The sequence below is a fragment of the Hyla sarda genome, chromosome 2 (assembly GCF_029499605.1).
Source record: "Hyla sarda isolate aHylSar1 chromosome 2, aHylSar1.hap1, whole genome shotgun sequence".
NCBI classification, from domain to species: Eukaryota; Metazoa; Chordata; class Amphibia; order Anura; family Hylidae; genus Hyla; species Hyla sarda.
In genome coordinates, this window is record NC_079190.1 from 13,588,591 (window position 1) to 13,601,875 (window position 13,285).

The following is a 13,285-nucleotide window of genomic DNA, read 5'->3' on the forward strand; positions in this document are numbered from 1 at the left end:
GGTGTCAGCAGAGAGAGCACTGGGGTCTGACTGAAAAGAAATTCAACAAGAAAAGAACTTCCTCTGGAGCCTACAGCAGCTGATAAGTACTGGAAGGTTTAAGATTTTTTTTTAAATTAATATATAAAAAATAATAATTTATAAAAAAAAATAGTTTTCCACAGGAGTGCCCCTTTAAGTGCAAGGGAAATGCAATAGGGTTTCTTCTAAAGGGGGACGTTTTTTTAGTGTATGGTGTGGGGGTCCGTACTCGTTGCCGCGGCGCGCTGGTTACAGGCTCCCGATTGTTTCACTAGGAGCATCGCCTCTCAGCAGGCTGCAGGTTACAGACACTTTTAGGGCCTCGCTGTAAATTGGGGTCTAAAGGTCGGGCTCCATAAAGAGCAGTGGGTGCTCCGGCCTCATCCTGGGGGTCATGTCCTATCTAATGCTGAGAATGACAGCAATATCCTCATTGTCAGACCCTGCATTCCATTCCACCCCCCTCGCTGCCCCCTTCTGGTGTCCTGGGGTAGATTGATCTCAGCTGTCACTAAGGGTAGTGCCCGCTCTTTGGTGCCGGTTATTGGCTGTAAAGGTTTAGGAGGTCGTCGTAAGACTGTCATGTTCACACCTTGTAAAATACAAATAATGGGAGGCACTCCGGAGATATATATATACGCTGCACATCACTATGTAAGACACTTATCCTGCACCAGTTTTTGTAGCCCTCTAGATGTGGCAAAACTACAACTCCCAGCATGCCCGGACAGCCGTTGGCTGTCCGGGCATGCTGGGAGTTGTAGTTTTGCAACGCTTCATATCCCTAAATAAGACGTTTATCCTTTGCCAATGGTCTCTAAACTGTGTCCCTCCAGATGATGCAAAACTACGACTGTCTAGACTGGATACAATTGTATCACTTCTCAGCTGAGAGCAGGACTAGCTATGTACAATGTATCAGTCTGGAGTCCAGGATGTTTAGCTCACAGAGCATTGTCTAGACTGGATACAATTGTATCTTCTCAGCTGAGAGCAGGACTAGCTATGTACAATGTATCAGTCTGGAGTCCAGGATGTTTAGCTCACAGAGCATTGTCTAGACTGGATACAATTGTATCACTTCTCAGCCGAGAGCAGGACCAGCTATGTACAATGTATCAGTCTGGGGTCCAGGATGTTTAGCTCACAGAGCATTGTCTAGACTGGATACAATTGTATCACTTCTCAGCTGAGATCAGGACTAGCTATGTACAATGTATCAGTCTGGAGTCCAGGATGTTTAGCTCACAGAGCATTGTCTAGACTGGACACAATTGTATCACTTCTCAGCTGAGAGCAGGACTAGCTGTGTACAATGTATCAGTCTGGAGTGCAGGATGTTTAGCTCACAGAGCATTGTCTAGACTGGATACAATTGTATCACTTCTCAGCTGAGAGCAGGATGAGCTATGTACAATGTATCAGTCTGGAGTCCAGGATGTTTAGCTCACAGAGCATTGTCTAGACTGGATACAATTGTATCACTTCTCAGCTGAGGGCAGGACTAGCTATGTACAATGTATCAGTCTGGAGTCCAGGATGTTTAGCTCACAGAGCATTGTCTAGACTGGACACAATTGTATCACTTCTCAGCTGAGAGCAGGACTAGCTGTGTACAATGTATCAGTCTGGAGTCCAGGATGTTTAGCTCACAGAGCATTGTCTAGACTGGATACAATTGTATCACTTCTCAGCTGAGAGCAGGACTAGCTATGTACAATGTATCAGTCTGGGGTCCAGGCTGTTTAGCTCACAGCGCATTGTCTAGACTGGATACAATTGTATCACTTCTCAGCTGAGAGCAGGACTAGCTATGTACAATGTATCAGTCTGGAGTCCAGGATGTTTAGCTCACAGAGCATTGTCTAGACTGGATACAATTGTATCTTCTCAGCTGAGAGCAGGACTAGCTATGTACAATGTATCAGTCTGGAGTCCAGGATGTTTAGCTCACAGAGCATTGTCTAGACTGGATACAATTGTATCACTTCTCAGCTGAGAGCAGGACCAGCTATGTACAATGTATCAGTTTGGAGTCCAGGATGTTTAGCTCACAGAGCATTGTCTAGACTGGATACAATTGTATCACTTCTCAGCTGAGAGCAGGACTAGCTATGTACAATGTATCAGTCTGGAGTCCAGGATGTTTAGCTCACAGAGCATTGTCTAGACTGGATACAATTGTATCTTCTCAGCTGAGAGCAGGACTAGCTATGTACAATGTATCAGTCTGGAGTCCAGGATGTTTAGCTCACAGAGCATTGTCTAGACTGGATACAATTGTATCACTTCTCAGCTGAGAGCAGGACTAGCTATATACAATGTATCAGTCTGGAGTCCAGGATGATTAGCTCACAGAGCATTGTCTAGACTGGATACAATTGTATCTTCTCAGCTGAGAGCAGGACTAGCTATGTACAATGTATCAGTCTGGAGTCCAGGATGTTTAGCTCACAGAGCATTGTCTAGACTGGATACAATTGTATCACTTCTCAGCTGAGAGCAGGACTAGCTATGTACAATGTATCAGTCTGGAGTCCAGGATGTTTAGCTCACAGAGCATTGTCTAGACTGGACACAATTGTATCACTTCTCAGCTGAGAGCAGGACTAGCTATGTACAATGTATCAGTCTGGAGTCCAGGATGTTTAGCTCACAGAGCACTGTCTAGACTGGATACAATTGTCTCCAGGAGCGGATCTGTACAAAAATAGAGGTTATTGTTGAACACATTTTCCGTGTTGCCAACACCTGAGCATCTACGTCACTTGCAGTGGCGTCGCTAGGGGGGGGCCAGAGGGGGCCATGGCCCCCCCTAGATCAGGCCGTGCCCCCCCTTGTGCCCCCCTAATTTAAAATAGTCGGGTCGGCAACCACTCATGGCACGCGGGGCTCCGGGCGGAGAGGTGCTCACTCCGCTAATGGGGATCCAGGATACTTGTCCTGGATCCCCAGGCGAGCCAGCGCCGCTTTCAGCTGTGTGCACACACACACACAGCTAAGCCTCCTCTCAGTGTGAGCCGCAGGACCTGCCGCTTCACTGAGAGGAGACCTGTGAACTCTGCCCCCACGCAGTGCAGGCGCCGATGACGTCACTCATCGGCGCCTGCACTATAGTGGGAGAAGAACGCAGCCCCCTGTGCTGCTGAGGAGAGCCTGCGTATAGGTGAGTAAAAGGTTTATTTTTAATTTTTTAATCATCATGGGGGGGGGGTTGATGATGTGGAGGAGGGGTGGGGGGGGTGGGGGGGTTGATGATGTGGAGGAGGTGAGGGGGGGGGTTGATGATGTGGAGGAGGTGAGGGGGGGGGTCGATGACATGTGGAGGAGGTGAGGGGGGGGGGGGTCGATGATGTGGAGGAGGTGAGGGGGGGGTCGATGATGTGGAGGAGGAGAGGGGGTGATGATGTGGAGGAGGTGAGGGGGGGTGATGATGTGGAGGAGGTAAGGGGGGTGATGATGTGGAGGAGGAGAGGGGGGTGATGGTGAGGGGGGTGATGATGTGGAGGAGGAGAGGGGGGGTGATGATGTGGAGGAGGTGAGGGGGGTGATGATGTGGAGGAGGTGAGGGGGGGTGATGATGTGGAGGAGGTGAGGGGGGGGTCGATGATGTGGAGGAGGTGAGGGGGGGGTCGATGATGTGGAGGAGGTGAGGGGGGGTGATGATGTGGAGGAGGTGAGGGGGGGTGATGATGTGGAGGAGGTGAGGGGGGTGATGATGTGGTGGAGGTGAGGGGGGGGTGATGATGTGCAGGTGAGAGGGGGGTGATGATGTACAGGTGAGAGGGGGGTGATGATGTACAGGTGAGAGGGGGTTGATGATGTGGAGGAGGAGAGGGGGTGATGATGTGGAGGAGGAGAGGGGGGGTGATGATGTGCAGGTGAGAGGGGGGTGATGATGTGGAGGAGGAGAGGGGGGGTGATGATGTGGAGGAGGTGAGGGGGTGATGATGTGGAGGAGGAGAGGGGGGGAGATGATGTGGAGGAGGAGAGGGGGGGTGATAATGTGGAGGAGGTGAGGGGGGTGTAGGTGAGAGGGGGGTGATGATGTGAAGGAGCACTAGCTACTTCCCTACCTGGCTACCTACCCAATTACCTGCTTGGCTACTTCCCTACCTGGCAACCTACCTAGTTACCTGCCTGGCTATTTCCCTACCTTGAAACCTACCTAATTACCTGCCTGGCTACTTCCCTATCTGGCTTCCAACCTTATTACTGGCTACCTACCCACCTACTTAGCCTCCTGGTTACTTACCTACATAGCTACTTACCTACATAGCAACCTAATTACCTAGCTAGCTAGCTACCCAGCTACCTACCTACATACATAGCTACCCACTTACCTACCTGGCTACCTACTTAGCTACCTTGCTACCTACCTATGAACCTCCATATCTACATCGCTACCTATCTACCTAATTGGCTTCCTACCAACCTAGCTAGCCACCTATATCCAAAGACAATCTCAGCACACCAAAGTATAAGGTGCAGTTCAGTGGAGTTTATTCCATTCTAAACAGAGTTACAGAGCAGGCTACGATTCGTCGCTTCTAGTGCTTGGCAAAGGTGAAGACAGGTCGCTGAAACGTTGCTTGCTCTGTAACACTGTTTGGAATGGAATAAACTCCACTGAATTCTGCACTTCTGGGGAGGGCACTGGAAAAAATGCAGAAACTAAGATGTTTGTCTTGCAGATGCTGCAGTGATGGGTTTCGGCTGGAAGAAGTCGTCATGACGGTCTGAGCCAGATGGAGAACAGAAGGAAAGAGGATGACGCCGACCATAAAAGATGTGAATTGTGAGTCAGTTAATGTAACTGTATGTATATTATTGCGCAACACGACTGGGGTCTGTATTATGCCGGGGGATGGGGTCTATTATGCAGGGATCTGATTCTGGGGTCTGTATTATAGTGGGGTCTGATTATGGGGTCTGTTTTATGGTAAGTGGTGATGATTCAGGGGTCTGTATTGTGGTAAGGTAAGGTAAATTAAACATGTTCTGCATGATGTGTGTGTATGTGTATATGTGTGTGTATGTGTATATATATATATATATATATATATATATATATATATATATATACACATACACACACGTTTTAAAATTGCCCCCCACTTTTGTCACTGGCCCCCCATGTGCCCCCCCTAAATATGAATGCTGGAGACGCCACTGGTCACTTGTGACTGTAAGCTCAGGATTTTACTACAATGTCCATGACCACAGAACACTCAGATATACTGGTAGTATATAATGCTATAATAATAAAATGCAATATACTAATTAACTTAAATAATGATACTATTTTCCAATACTGCCAACACGTTTCTATCACTTTATATCGAGTGACGTCATCAGGGTAGCACAGACCAGTTGGAACCATTATGGGAAAAGGATTGTGTTGCAATTGTGAAGAGGTGGCACATCTGCAGGCATCACTGTCACCTCCTGAGCAGTGGTCTCAGGATCTCATGGTACAAGACGCCACTCTTATTTGCGATCCGGTGAGCAGAACCTGCATATAGGCTGCTGCGGCAGGTGGTGACAGTGACGCCTGCAGATGTGCCACCTCCATGCTCAGAATTTACATATTCTCTTTACAGGATGGAACTGCTACGTATAAGGGGCATTGAATTAAAGGGGTACTCCGCCCCTAGACATATTATCCCCTATCCAAAGAATATAGGGGATAAGATGTTTGATCACAGGGGTCCCATCACTGGGCATCCCCGTGATCTCCCTGCTGCACCCGACATTCCTTTTGGGCATCGGGTGCAGCGCCGGAGACTCGTGACATCACGACCATGCCCCGCTCGTGATGTCATGGCCATGCCCCCTCAATGCAGTCACGCCCACTCCCATAGACTTGCATTGAGGGGGCATGGCCATTACATCATGAGCGGGGCGTGACCGTGACATCATTAGCTTCCGTCCCACATCGCCAGTCATCTGGGACGTCTTTCATGTTTCCTCTCTATGTTCTTGCATGTTCTAAGAAAGAAAATAATGTACAAACCTAAGAATGGAAATAGTTCACATGTATAATACAGTGCAAGACGTATGTTGTTAGAAAACGCAACTTCCTAGTGTGAACAGGGACCAATGTAATTTTCATAACATCATTAGTACTGTATTTTCCAGCGTATAAGACAACCCCCAACTTTTACAGTTAAAATATAGAGTTTGGGATATACTCGCCGTATAAGACTACCCCTCTACTGCGATACGGTACCTTACCATTGTTCCCCCACACTAGGTAGGCAGCATAGTTCCCCCACATTAAGTTGTCAGCATAGTCCCCCCCCCCACATTAGGTTGTCAGCATAGTTCCTCCACATTAGGTTGGAAGTATAATTCCCCCCACATTAGGTTGTAGTTCCCCCACATTAGGTTGGCAGTATAGTTCCCCCACATTAGGTTTTAGTTCCCCCACATTAGGTTGACATTATAGTTCCCCCACATTAGGTTGTAGTTCCCCCACATTAGGTTTACATTATAGTTCCCCCACATTAGGTTGGCAGTATAGTTTCCCCCACATTAGGTGCAGCATAGTTCCCCCACATTAGGTAGGCAGTGGCCCCACAGACATACAGCCTTCAGCCATATACAGTGTATGTGTTACGCCGAGCGCTCCGGGTCCCCGCTCCTCCCCGGAGCGCTCGCTTCACTCTCCCCGCGGCAGCGCTCCGGTCACGTCCTCTGACCCGGGGCGCTGCGATTCCGCTGCCAGCCGGGATGCGATTCGCGATGCGGGTAGCGCCCGCTCGCGATGCGCACCCCGGCTCCCCTACCTGACTCGCTCTCCGTCTGTTCTGTCCCGGCGCGCGCGGCCCCGCTCCCTAGGGCGCGCGCGCGCCGGGTCTCTGCGATTTAAAGGGCCACTGCGCCGCTGATTGGCGCAGTGGTTCCAATTAGTGTGTTCACCTGTGCACTTCCCTATATCACCTCACTTCCCCTGCACTCCCTTGCCGGATCTTGTTGCCTTAGTGCCAGTGAAAGCGTTCCTTGTGTGTTCTTTGCCTGTGTTTCCAGACCTTCTGCCGTTGCCCCTGACTACGATCCTTGCTGCCTGCCCCGACCTTCTGCTACGTCCGACCTTGCTTTTGCCTACTCCCTTGTACCGCGCCTATCTTCAGCAGCCAGAGAGGTGAGCCGTTGCTAGTGGATACGACCTGGTCACTACCGCCGCAGCAAGACCATCCCGCTTTGCGGCGGGCTCTGGTGAAAACCAGTAGTGGCTTAGAACCGGTCCACTAGCACGGTCCACGCCAATCCCTCTCTGGCACAGAGGATCCACTACCTGCCAGCCGGCATCGTGACAGTAGATCCGGCCATGGATCCCGCTGAAGTTCCTCTGCCAGTTGTCGCTGACCTCACCACGGTGGTCGCCCAGCAGTCACAACAGATAGCGCAACAAGGCCAACAGCTGTCTCAACTGACCATTATGCTACAACAGTTACTACCACAGCTTCAGCAGTCATCTCCTCCGCCAGCTCCTGCACCTCCTCCGCAGCGAGTGGCCGCTCCTGGGATACGCTTATCCTTGCCGGATAAATTTGATGGGGACTCTAAGTTTTGCCGTGGCTTTCTTTCCCAATGTTCCCTGCATCTGGAGATGATGTCGGACCTGTTTCCCACTGAAAGGTCTAAGGTGGCTTTCGTAGTCAGCCTTCTGTCCGGAAAAGCCCTGTCATGGGCCACACCGCTCTGGGACCGCAATGACCCCGTCACTGCCTCTGTACACTCCTTCTTCTCGGAAATCCGAAGTGTCTTTGAGGAACCTGCCCGAGCCTCTTCTGCTGAGACTGCCCTGTTGAACCTGGTCCAGGGTAATTCTTCCGTTGGCGAGTATGCCGTACAATTCCGTACTCTTGCTTCAGAATTGTCCTGGAATAATGAGGCCCTCTGCGCGACCTTCAAAAAAGGCCTATCCAGCAACATTAAAGATGTTCTGGCCGCACGAGAAATTCCTGCTAATCTACATGAACTTATTCACCTAGCCACTCGCATTGACATGCGTTTTTCCGAAAGGCGTCAGGAACTCCGCCAAGATATGGACTCTGTTCGCACGAGGCGTTTCTTCTCCTCGGCTCCTCTCTCCTCTGGTCCCCTGCAATCTGTTCCTGTGCCTCCCGCCGTGGAGGCTATGCAGGTCGACCGGTCTCGCCTGACACCTCAAGAGAGGACACGACGCCGTATGGAGAACCTCTGCCTGTACTGTGCTAGTACCGAACACTTCCTGAGAGATTGTCCTATCCGTCCTCCCCGCCTGGAAAGACGTACGCTGACTCCGCACAAAGGTGAGACAGTCCTTGATGTCTACTCTGCTTCTCCACGTCTTACTGTGCCTGTGCGGATGTCTGCCTCTGCCTTCTCCTTCTCTACAGTGGCCTTCTTGGACTCTGGATCTGCAGGAAATTTTATTTTGGCCTCTCTCGTCAACAGGTTCAACATCCCGGTGACCAGTCTCGCCAGACCCCTCTACATCAATTGTGTAAATAATGAAAGATTGGACTGTACCATACGTTTCCGCACGGAGCCCCTTCTTATGAGCATCGGATCTCATCATGAGAGGATTGAACTTTTGGTCCTCCCCAATTGCACCTCGGAAATTCTCCTTGGACTTCCCTGGCTTCAACTTCATTCCCCTACCCTGGATTGGTCCACTGGGGAGATCAAGAGTTGGGGGTCCTCTTGTTCCAAGAACTGTCTAAAACCGGTTCCCAGTAACCCTTGCCGTAACTCTGTGGTTCCTCCAGTAACCGGTCTCCCTAAGGCCTATATGGACTTCGCGGATGTTTTCTGCAAAAAACAAGCTGAGACTCTACCTCCTCACAGGCCTTATGATTGCCCTATCGACCTCCTCCCGGGCACTACTCCACCCCGGGGCAGAATTTATCCTCTCTCTGCCCCAGAGACTCTTGCCATGTCCGAATACGTCCAGGAGAATCTAAAAAAGGGCTTTATCCGTAAATCCTCCTCTCCTGCCGGAGCCGGATTTTTCTTTGTGTCCAAAAAAGATGGCTCCCTACGTCCTTGCATTGACTACCGCGGTCTTAATAAAATCACGGTTAAGAACCGCTACCCCTTACCCCTCATCTCTGAACTCTTTGATCGCCTCCAAGGTGCCCACATCTTCACTAAATTGGACTTAAGAGGCGCCTATAACCTCATCCGCATCAGAGAGGGGGACGAGTGGAAAACGGCATTTAACACCAGAGATGGACACTTTGAGTATCTGGTCATGCCCTTTGGACTGTGCAACGCCCCTGCCGTCTTCCAAGACTTTGTCAATGAAATTTTTCGTGATCTGTTATACTCCTGTGTTGTTGTATATCTGGACGATATCCTAATTTTTTCTGCCAATCTAGAAGAACACCGCCAGCATGTCCGTATGGTTCTTCAGAGACTTCGTGACAACCAACTCTATGCCAAAATTGAGAAATGTCTGTTTGAATGCCAATCTCTTCCTTTTCTAGGATATTTGGTCTCTGGCCAGGGACTACAGATGGATCCAGACAAACTCTCTGCCGTCTTAGATTGGCCACGCCCCTCCGGACTCCGTGCTATCCAACGCTTTTTGGGGTTCGCCAATTATTACAGGCAATTTATTCCACATTTTTCTACCATTGTGGCTCCTATCGTGGCTTTAACCAAAAAAAATGCTGATCCCAAGTCCTGGCCTCCTCAAGCAGAAGACGCCTTTAAACGACTCAAGTCTGCCTTTTCTTCGGCTCCCGTCCTCTCCAGACCTGACCCTTCCAAACCCTTCCTATTGGAGGTTGATGCCTCCTCAGTGGGAGCTGGAGCTGTTCTTCTACAAAAAAATTCTTCCGGGCATGCTGTCACTTGTGGTTTTTTCTCTAGGACCTTCTCTCCAGCGGAGAGGAACTACTCCATCGGGGATCGAGAGCTTCTAGCCATTAAATTAGCACTTGAGGAATGGAGGCATCTGCTGGAGGGATCAAGTTCTCCTGTTATTATCTACACCGACCACAAGAACCTCTCCTACCTCCAGTCTGCCCAACGGCTGAATCCTCGCCAGGCCCGGTGGTCTCTGTTCTTTGCCCGATTTAATTTTGAGATTCACTTTCGTCCTGCCGATAAGAACATTAGGGCCGATGCTCTCTCTCGTTCCTCGGATGCCTCAGAAGTTGAACTCTCTCCGCAACACATCATTCCACCTGACTGCCTGATCTCCACTTCTCCTGCCTCCATCAGGCAGACTCCTCCAGGAAAGACCTTTGTTTCTCCTCGCCAACGCCTCGGAATCCTCAAATGGGGTCACTCCTCCCATCTCGCAGGTCATGCGGGTATCAAGAAATCTGTGCAACTCATCTCCCGCTTCTATTGGTGGCCGACTCTGGAGACGGATGTTGTGGACTTTGTGCGAGCCTGCACTATCTGTGCCCGGGATAAGACTCCTCGCCAGAAGCCCGCTGGTTTTCTTCATCCTCTGCCTGTCCCCGAACAGCCTTGGTCTCTGATTGGTATGGATTTTATTACTGATTTACCCCCTTCCCGTGGCAACACTGTTATTTGGGTGGTCGTTGATCGATTCTCCAAAATGGCACATTTCATCCCTCTTCCTGGTCTTCCTTCTGCGCCTCAGTTGGCTAAACAATTTTTTGTACACATTTTTCGTCTTCACGGGTTGCCTACACAGATTGTCTCGGATAGAGGCGTCCAATTCGTGTCTAAATTCTGGAGGGCTCTCTGTAAACAACTCAAGATTAAATTAAATTTTTCTTCTGCATATCATCCCCAGTCCAATGGACAAGTAGAAAGGATTAACCAGATCTTGGGTGATTATTTGCGACATTTTGTTTCCTCCCGCCAGGATGACTGGGCAGATCTCCTCCCATGGGCCGAATTCTCGTATAACTTCAGGGTCTCTGAGTCTTCCTCCAAATCCCCATTTTTCGTGGTGTACGGCCGTCACCCTCTTCCCCCCCTCCCTACTCCCTTGCCCTCTGGTCTGCCCGCTGTGGATGAAATTTCTCGTGACCTTTCCATCATATGGAGAGAGACCCAAAAATCTCTCTTACAGGCTTCATCACGCATGAAGAAGTTCGCGGATAAGAAAAGAAGAGCTCCCCCCGTTTTTTCCCCTGGAGACAAGGTATGGCTCTCCGCTAAATATGTCCGCTTCCGTGTCCCTAGCTACAAGTTGGGACCACGCTATCTTGGTCCTTTCAAAATTTTGTGTCAAATTAATCCTGTCTCTTATAAACTTCTTCTTCCTCCCTCTCTTCGTATCCCTAATGCCTTTCACGTCTCTCTTCTCAAACCACTCATCCTCAACCGTTTTTCTCCCAAATCTGTTCCTCCCACTCCTGTTTCCGGCTCCTCGGACATCTTCTCGGTCAAAGAAATTTTAGCTGCCAAAAAGGTCAGAGGGAAAAATTTTTTTTTAGTGGACTGGGAGGGTTGTGGTCCTGAAGAGAGATCCTGGGAACCTGAGGACAACATCCTAGACAAAAGTCTGCTCCTCAGGTTCTCAGGCTCTAAGAAGAGGGGGAGACCCAAGGGGGGGGTACTGTTACGCCGAGCGCTCCGGGTCCCCGCTCCTCCCCGGAGCGCTCGCTTCACTCTCCCCGCGGCAGCGCTCCGGTCACGTCCTCTGACCCGGGGCGCTGCGATTCCGCTGCCAGCCGGGATGCGATTCGCGATGCGGGTAGCGCCCGCTCGCGATGCGCACCCCGGCTCCCCTACCTGACTCGCTCTCCGTCTGTTCTGTCCCGGCGCGCGCGGCCCCGCTCCCTAGGGCGCGCGCGCGCCGGGTCTCTGCGATTTAAAGGGCCACTGCGCCGCTGATTGGCGCAGTGGTTCCAATTAGTGTGTTCACCTGTGCACTTCCCTATATCACCTCACTTCCCCTGCACTCCCTTGCCGGATCTTGTTGCCTTAGTGCCAGTGAAAGCGTTCCTTGTGTGTTCTTTGCCTGTGTTTCCAGACCTTCTGCCGTTGCCCCTGACTACGATCCTTGCTGCCTGCCCCGACCTTCTGCTACGTCCGACCTTGCTTTTGCCTACTCCCTTGTACCGCGCCTATCTTCAGCAGCCAGAGAGGTGAGCCGTTGCTAGTGGATACGACCTGGTCACTACCGCCGCAGCAAGACCATCCCGCTTTGCGGCGGGCTCTGGTGAAAACCAGTAGTGGCTTAGAACCGGTCCACTAGCACGGTCCACGCCAATCCCTCTCTGGCACAGAGGATCCACTACCTGCCAGCCGGCATCGTGACAGTATGGTTGGAGGTTGTATGTCTGTGTACTGCCCCACTTCAGTGCTCCGACCACCGCTCCTCCGGTCCGGGCTCACGATCTACTGCTATGGCCTATAGGTCCCGGGACCGGAGGAGCGGTGGTCATTGGACCTAAGATGACGTGTCGCTGGTAACTTACCATGCCCGCGCGTCCTCGCTGCTCCTCCAGTAACGTCCATGCTTGTGCTACCTCCCGGAGGCCCCTGTATTTTTAAAGTTAACGTGGGGCCGCAAAAAGGTAATCGGGACATCCTTGTGTCCCAAAAAGATCTTACAGGTCGCAGGGATGTCCCAAATGTGACGAGGGAAGTTAATCTCGGCCGGGATGCGTGGAGTATGGATAATCCATACCCCGGGTATCCGGCCAACTGCAGCACCCGGCGTATAAGATGACCCCCAACTTTTGAGAACATTTTACAGGGTTAAAATGTTGTCTTATACACTGGAAAATATGGTAGGTAAGAATTAAATCATGATATAGGTTTAAACCAAGAGGTTGTCTACTTCCCAACAAAAATATCCAAAAACTTTCTCTATTAAGAAGTTTCCTATTAAAATCCCCTCCTCTTTTAGGCAAATATACTTTCTCTATACCTTATATTATTAAACTTGAAGTGTCTCCGAAGTGATGTGTAAGAGCCGAGACACCTACAGCATTATTAGAAATGTCTGAAATATGTCTTCTGATCCGCGACTTTAGTGCATTTACGGTACAGCCAACATATTGTTTCTTACTTGTAACACTCACGGTTCAGTAGACAGGAACACTGGTGGTAGTGGATCCGCTGGACCTGTGTGACTGATGACACGGACCGTACCAGGGAGCGGGGTCTAAGGTGCCACTTGTTTTCACCAAAGCCCGCCGCAAAGCGGGACGGTCTTGCTGCAGCAGAATGCACCCAGGTCGCTACCCCTGGCACGGCTCGACCACACAGGCAGCTGAGGAGGTTCAAGGCACAGGAAGGATATGGCAACTCGTGGTCAGAATAGCAGAAGGTC